This window comes from Anopheles funestus (assembly GCF_943734845.2).
Source record: "Anopheles funestus chromosome X unlocalized genomic scaffold, idAnoFuneDA-416_04 X_unloc_40, whole genome shotgun sequence".
Lineage (NCBI taxonomy): Eukaryota > Metazoa > Arthropoda > Insecta > Diptera > Culicidae > Anopheles > Anopheles funestus.
In genome coordinates this window covers 95,001-101,598 of record NW_026045166.1, presented here as the reverse complement: position 1 = coordinate 101,598, position 6,598 = coordinate 95,001, and the positions used below count along the sequence as shown (strand labels likewise).

General features: G+C 48.6%; 1 non-coding gene and 1 pseudogene across 1 annotated transcript; both read left to right on the top strand.

The window, feature by feature from the left end:
* The first annotated feature begins 5,623 nt into the window (after positions 1-5,623).
* On the top strand, positions 5,624-5,781 carry LOC125773583 (5.8S ribosomal RNA). The gene has a single exon (XR_007420223.1). It is a non-coding gene; the product is annotated as a 5.8S ribosomal RNA (ribosomal RNA).
* A 709-nt stretch (positions 5,782-6,490) lies between these two features.
* Positions 6,491-6,598, top strand: part of LOC125773576 (large subunit ribosomal RNA) — a 3,597-nt pseudogene continuing 3,489 nt past the window's right edge.

The window sequence follows — 6,598 nt, the reverse complement described above, 5'->3', positions numbered from 1 at the left end:
AACCGTTCGCCACGCGAACTACCCAATGGAACGAACTCTATGCATTTAATAAGAAGAAGAGATGATAATGAAACACGGTCGATTTAAGAGTTGAAAACGTTGAAATACCTATAAGCAAGTCTTAAGTTGGTGGTGACCGTTACGCCCCAACAAATTGGTGCCTTACCCTACACCAAAGAGCCATTCAACATGGTTCAAGTGAGCGATAATCACGCTCTACGCTCAGTATGACAGCTGCAAGGCAATCACTCGCTAAGTTCAGAGCTAATACATGCAACACGCCGGCATTGTTTCCACCGACGCATGGATTCAAGACTGGTGCACTTATTAGTTAAACCGTTCGCCTCCGGGTGTTTCGAGTTCAAGTCTGGATGAGGATTGATCTTGCTGGTAATAGCTTGAGCCCCTGAATAAGGGGTCGAAGCGTACATCTTGAGACCATGTACAACATATTACCAAATCGGCACCATGGGTTCGGGTGCAAGTGATGTAACCGTGAAAGATGTTGAGCAGCCCAACATCGGTTTACACACGCATAATAGGAAGGCAGCGCTGTCGACTGGTCAGTCGTGTAAGAAGTGTGCATTATCGATCACAAATATATTGGTGATCTGTAGGTTGCGCATACACCATGCCCGGTGTAAAGTGCCGTGGTCCCCCCCGGGGGGCTGCATCAAACCGTTCGCCACGCGAACTACCCAATGGAACGAACTCGATGCATTTAATAAGAAGAAGAGATGATAATGAAACACGGTCGATTTAAGAGTTGAAAACGTTGAAATGCCTATAAGCAAGTCTTAAGTTGGTGGTGACCGTTACGCCCCAACAAATTGGTGCCTTACCCTACACCAAAGAGCCATTCAACATGGTTCAAGTGAGCGATAATCACGCTCTACGCTCAGTATGACAGCTGCAAGGCAATCACTCGCTAAGTTCAGAGCTAATACATGCAACACGCCGGCATTGTTTCCACCGACGCATGGATTCAAGACTGGTGCACTTATTAGTTAAACCGTTCGCCTCCGGGTGTTTCGAGTTCAAGTCTGGATGAGGATTGTTCTTGCTGGTAATAGCTTGAGCCCCTGAATAAGGGGCCGAAGCGTACATCTTGAGAGTAAATGTACAACATATTACCAAATCGGCACCGTGGGTTCTGGTGCAAGTGATGTAACCATGAAAGATGTTGAGCAGCCCAACATCGGTTTACACACGCATAAGGGGTTTATTGTTATCTGTAGGTTGCGCATACACCATACCCGGTGTAAAGTGCCGTGGTCCCCCAGGGGGCTGCATCAAAACGTTCGCCATGCGAACTACCCAATGGAACGAACTCGATGTATTGAAAGAGATGAACAATTAATAGCGAGAATAGGGGCCCGGAAGCAATTCCGCGGCCCTACGGTCGATTCAAGAGTTGAAACGTTGTACAATCGTGGATAGCACCTAGTGCTAATATGGTGAGAGATAATGTGTGAGGAAATTTAGTTTCCTAAAGTTTAGTTAGTGGTTTCCGTTGTGCCCTAACAAACTTAAAGTTGGTGGTGACCGTTACACCCCAACAAATTGGTGCCTTACCCAACACCAAAGAGCCATTCCATATGGTTCTAGAGAGAGAGAGTTGTGTGGAAATTTATTTCCCACTAAGCGAGTGTGTGTCTGTAGTGGAACGAATTCTGGTTGATCCTACCAGTAATATACGCTTGTCTCAAAGGTTAAGCCATGCATGTCTAAGTACAAACATAAATGAATGTGAAACCGCATAAGGCTCAGTATAACAGCTATAATTCACAAGATCATCCTACCACTAGTTACTTGGATAACTGTGGAAAATCCAGAGCTAATACATGCAACATGCCGGGACTGTTGCCCTCGCGGGTAGCTGAACTGGTGCACTTATTAGTTAAACCAATCGCCTCCGGGCGGCTTGAGTTGAAGTCTGGATAAGGACGCAGATCGTATGGTCGCTTGTCGACTGACGACAGATCTTTCAAATGTCTGCCCTATCAACTATTGATGGTAGTGTAGAGGACTACCATGGTTGCGACGGGTAACGGGGAATCAGGGTTCGATTCCGGAGAGGGAGCCTGAGAAATGGCTACCACATCCAAGGAAGGCAGCAGGCGCGTAAATTACCCAATCCCAGTACGGGGAGGTAGTGACGAGAAATAACAATATGGACCTCTCTAACGATGGTCCATAATTGGAATGAGTTGAGTATAAATCCTTCAACAAGGATCAAGTGGAGGGCAAGTCTGGTGCCAGCAGCCGCGGTAATTCCAGCTCCACTAGCGTATATTAAAGTTGTTGCGGTTAAAACGTTCGAAGTTGATTGCCCGTCCAGACACGTGACCGCCACGGGCGCCCGGTTACACGCCGGGGCCGTTCGTGCGCGCGCTCACGGCTGCGACTCACAATGGTGTACTTGGGCGTTACTCTGTGAACGAGTACCGTGCTACCGGTTAACTCCGGCACGGGCTCCTCATGGTGCTCAAGATACTCACATTTACCTTGAACAAATTAGAGTGCTCAAAGCAGGCTAAGACAAAGCGTCCGGCCCCCCCGTGGGGTTGGCGTTGGCCGAGAATAATCTTGCATGGAATAATGGAATATGACCTCGGTTTATACGATTTCGTTGGTTTGTCAGAAACCTAGAGGTAATGATTAACAGAAGTAGTTGGGGGCATTGGTATTACGGCGCGAGAGGTGAAATTCGTAGACCGTCGTAGGACCAACTGAAGCGAAAGCGTTTGCCATGGATGCTTTCTTTAATCAAGAACGAAAGTTAGAGGATCGAAGGCGATTAGATACCGCCCTAGTTCTAACCGTAAACGATGCCAATTAGCAATTGGGAGACGCTACCCCTATTCGGTGCTCTCAGTCGCTTCCGGGAAACCAAAATCGGGTTCCGGGGGAAGTATGGTTGCAAAGTTGAAACTTAAAGGAATTGACGGAAGGGCACCACAAGAAGTGGAGCTTGCGGCTTAATTTGACTCAACACGGGAAAATTTACCAGGTCCAAACTTATCGAGGTAAGACAGATTGATAGCTCTTTCTCAAATTTAAGGGTAGTGGTGCATGGCCGTTCTTAGTTCGTGGAATGATTTGTCTGGTTAATTCCGATAACGAACGTGACTCAAACATGCTAACTAGAACGCTGTCAGCAGTGCGCCTCCGGGCGCACCTGACGTTACAGCCGGGCGGCGCCTTCACGGGCGGTCGTCGGCTACGTTTGCCCTGCTTAGCGGGACAACTTGTGTTTAGCAAGCTGAGAATGAGCGATAACAGGTCCGTGATGCCCTTAGATGTTCTGGGCTGCACGCGTGCTACAATGTGGGTCGCAGCGTGTTCTCGCCAATAGGCGCCCCCATTCCGAGAGGAACGGGAAATCACTAAAATGCCCATCTAGTCGGGATTGGGGACTGCAACGGTCCCCATGAACCTGGAATTTCTAGTAAGCACTAGTCATTAGCTAGTGCTGATTACGTCCCTGCCCTTTGTACACACCGCCCGTCGCTACTACCGATGGATTATTTAGTGAGGTTTCTGGAGGCTTACCTTCCGCGGTTCCTTCGTGAGCTGCAGCTGGCATGGCTGAAGTTGACCGAACTTGATGATTTAGAGGAAGTAAAAGTCGTAACAAGGTTTCCGTAGGTGAACCTGCGGAAGGATCATTACTGATGATCGTCCGCGAGTGACCAACCATGGGCTGCCTTCGGTGTAGCTCGGTCGCTCGCTTGCTATGTGTCAGAATTTGTTGAAAGCCAACTCGTTCGTTGTACACTTTGATGGGTGACCATCACTGTGTCCCCGTGCCGAGCTAGATCTCCCCTAGCCGTAAGGCACTTGAACGCCCCTTCGACGACGAGTTGCATGTGTGTGGTATGTGTCAGAATCTGGTGAAGCTTTCTGCATGTGATGTGCCTTGTGTGGATCCGTGGCCATTGCATTGTGTCTGGTGCTTAGATACCCAGACACTTAGAACGCTTGCGCGGAAAGCAAACTCGATCGTTGTACACTTTGATGGGCAACCGTCACTGTGTCTCCGTGCCGTGCTAGATCCCCCCTAGCCGTAAGGCACTTTGAACGCCCCTTCGACGACGAGTTACAAGAGTGTGGTATGTGTCATAATCTGGTGAAGCTTTCTGCATGTGATGTGCCTTGTGTGGATCCGTGGCCATTGCATTGTGTCTGGTGTGTAGGTACCCAGACACTTAAGCAAACTCGATCGTTGTACACTGTGATGGGCGAGCATCACTGTGTCTCCGTGCCGTGTAAGAGCTCCCCTGGCCATCAGGCACTTGAAAGGTCCTTCGACGACGAGTTACAATAGTGGTGTGTTAGATACGTCAGGTGATGGTATCTACTGTTGTGCAATACGTATCCGGCCACGGCACGGAACGAACGGGAACTGTGGTGCAGACATACAAAGAGTTAAGCCTATTAGTCATTAACTCTAAGGACGGGGCCATGGGGCGGTACGCAAAGGATACGGATGAGCGAGTATGCAGGCCCAATACTCAATAGCTCGATCCGATCCAAGCACATGAGTTGACTGCGGCGCCAGGTTAACCAATGTGCTAGATTCTATTTGGCCAGTAGAATCTTGTGTCTTATGCGATTTGATACCAAGACACCAGAACGAAAGTTAGTTGAAGAGTTATTAAACTCTTATGAAGTATGGTTGTGCAATCACAACTTATGACTTTAACCTATAAAGTGGATATGGACTTGCAATTATAACATGGAATCTCTACACACCCCATGAGCTCGATCCAATCCACGCACACGAGTTGCCTGAGTAGCGACAGGTATACCGATGTGCAATACGTATCCGGCCACGGCACGGAACGAACGGGAACTGTGGTGCAGACATACAAAGAGTTAAGCCTACTAGTCATTAACTCTAAGGACGGGGCCATGGGGCGGTACGCAAAGGATACGGATGAGCGAGTATGCAGGCCCAATACTCAATAGCTCGATCCGATCCAAGCACATGAGTTGACTGCGGCGCCAGGTTAACCAATGTGCTAGATTCTATTTGGCCAGTAGAATCTTGTGTCTTACGCGATTTGATACCAAGACACCAGAACGAAAGTTAGTTGAAGAGTGATTAAACTCTTATGAAGAATGGTTGTGCAATCACAACTTATGACTTTAACCTATAAAGTGGATATGGACTATCAATTATAACATGGGGCACACACCATGTTCTCGATCCAATCCACGCACACGAGTTGCCTGAGTAGCGACAGGTATACCGATGTGCAATACGTATCCGGCCATAGGCACGGAACGAACAGGAACTGTGGTGCAGACATACAAGGGCCATGGGGCGGTACGCAAAGGATACGGATGAGCGAGTATGCAGGCCCAATACTCAATAGCTCGATCCGATCCAAGCACATGAGTTGACTGCGGCGTCAGGTTAACCGATGTGCTAAGAGAGTTGTTCCTGGGCCTTCAAAGTGACTTCAAAACTATCTTAGCGAATGGTGGCCATGGGCGTAGACATGAGCCACAAGTCACAAGGCCTGGGACTATTGGGTAATAAAGACAACTTAGTCAGAAAGTTAGTCTTTGGACGTACCACCGGGATTGTGTTACATTGGGAACCTTACTATAAAACCCTAGGCAGGGGATCACTCGGCTCATGGATCGATGAAGACCGCAGCTAAATGCGCGTCACAATGTGAACTGCAGGACACATGAACACCGATAAGTTGAACGCATATTGCGCGTCGGACGATTAAACCCGGCCGATGCACACATTCTTGAGTGCCTATCAATTCCTTGATATACAACAAACCAAACTTCAGGGTGGAGCGTGCCACAATAGAACACTATGGCGAGCAGCCCGTCTAGTGTCGTGGGGGAAACACGCTTCCACACTGTGCATAATGGCGTGCTCGGGACCTTTGTTGGGACCGCAGGGCGCTGAAAGTAAAGGGGTGAACCGCATAAATCGCACGCACGTAAACGCGCACACACACAAATAGAGTGAGACGTATCGTAGGATACCGCTAAGAGTACGTTGTGAAACATGGGGAAATTCAATCGAAAACCTCTTTGATGTCCAAGAATTCGTTGACCGTATCCGTCGTAATACTGGATCAACGTGCTTGGGGGAAAACGTCAAAGGGTTTTATAATAGTGGTGCATGATTAACCCATCGATGCCCGAGGGGAACATGTTGTCCAATACAATAGTGGTGCAGTTGGCTCGACATGCTCGGGGGGAGACATCGTGGGTCCAAGTCGACCAAGTCGACCGGGAGTTGTTGTTGAGAGATCGAATCAAAACGATGCCGAGCGGAACTCGTTGTCCTTATTGGAGTGATATTCGGACAACGTGCTCGGGGGGGCCATCGTTGATTCAAAAATGACCGTAAATTGCCCAATCCGTGTGTGTGTGTGTGTGAAGTGTTGTTGCGTATATATCGGTTCGCTATGCCCCGGGTTCGAAACGAATGGAATGTGACTGATTTTGTTGTAGGCCTCAAGTGATGTGAGACAACCCCCAGAATTTAAGCATATTAATAAGGGGAGGAGAAGAAACCAACCGGGATTCCCTGAGTAGCTGCGAGCGAAACGGGAGAAGC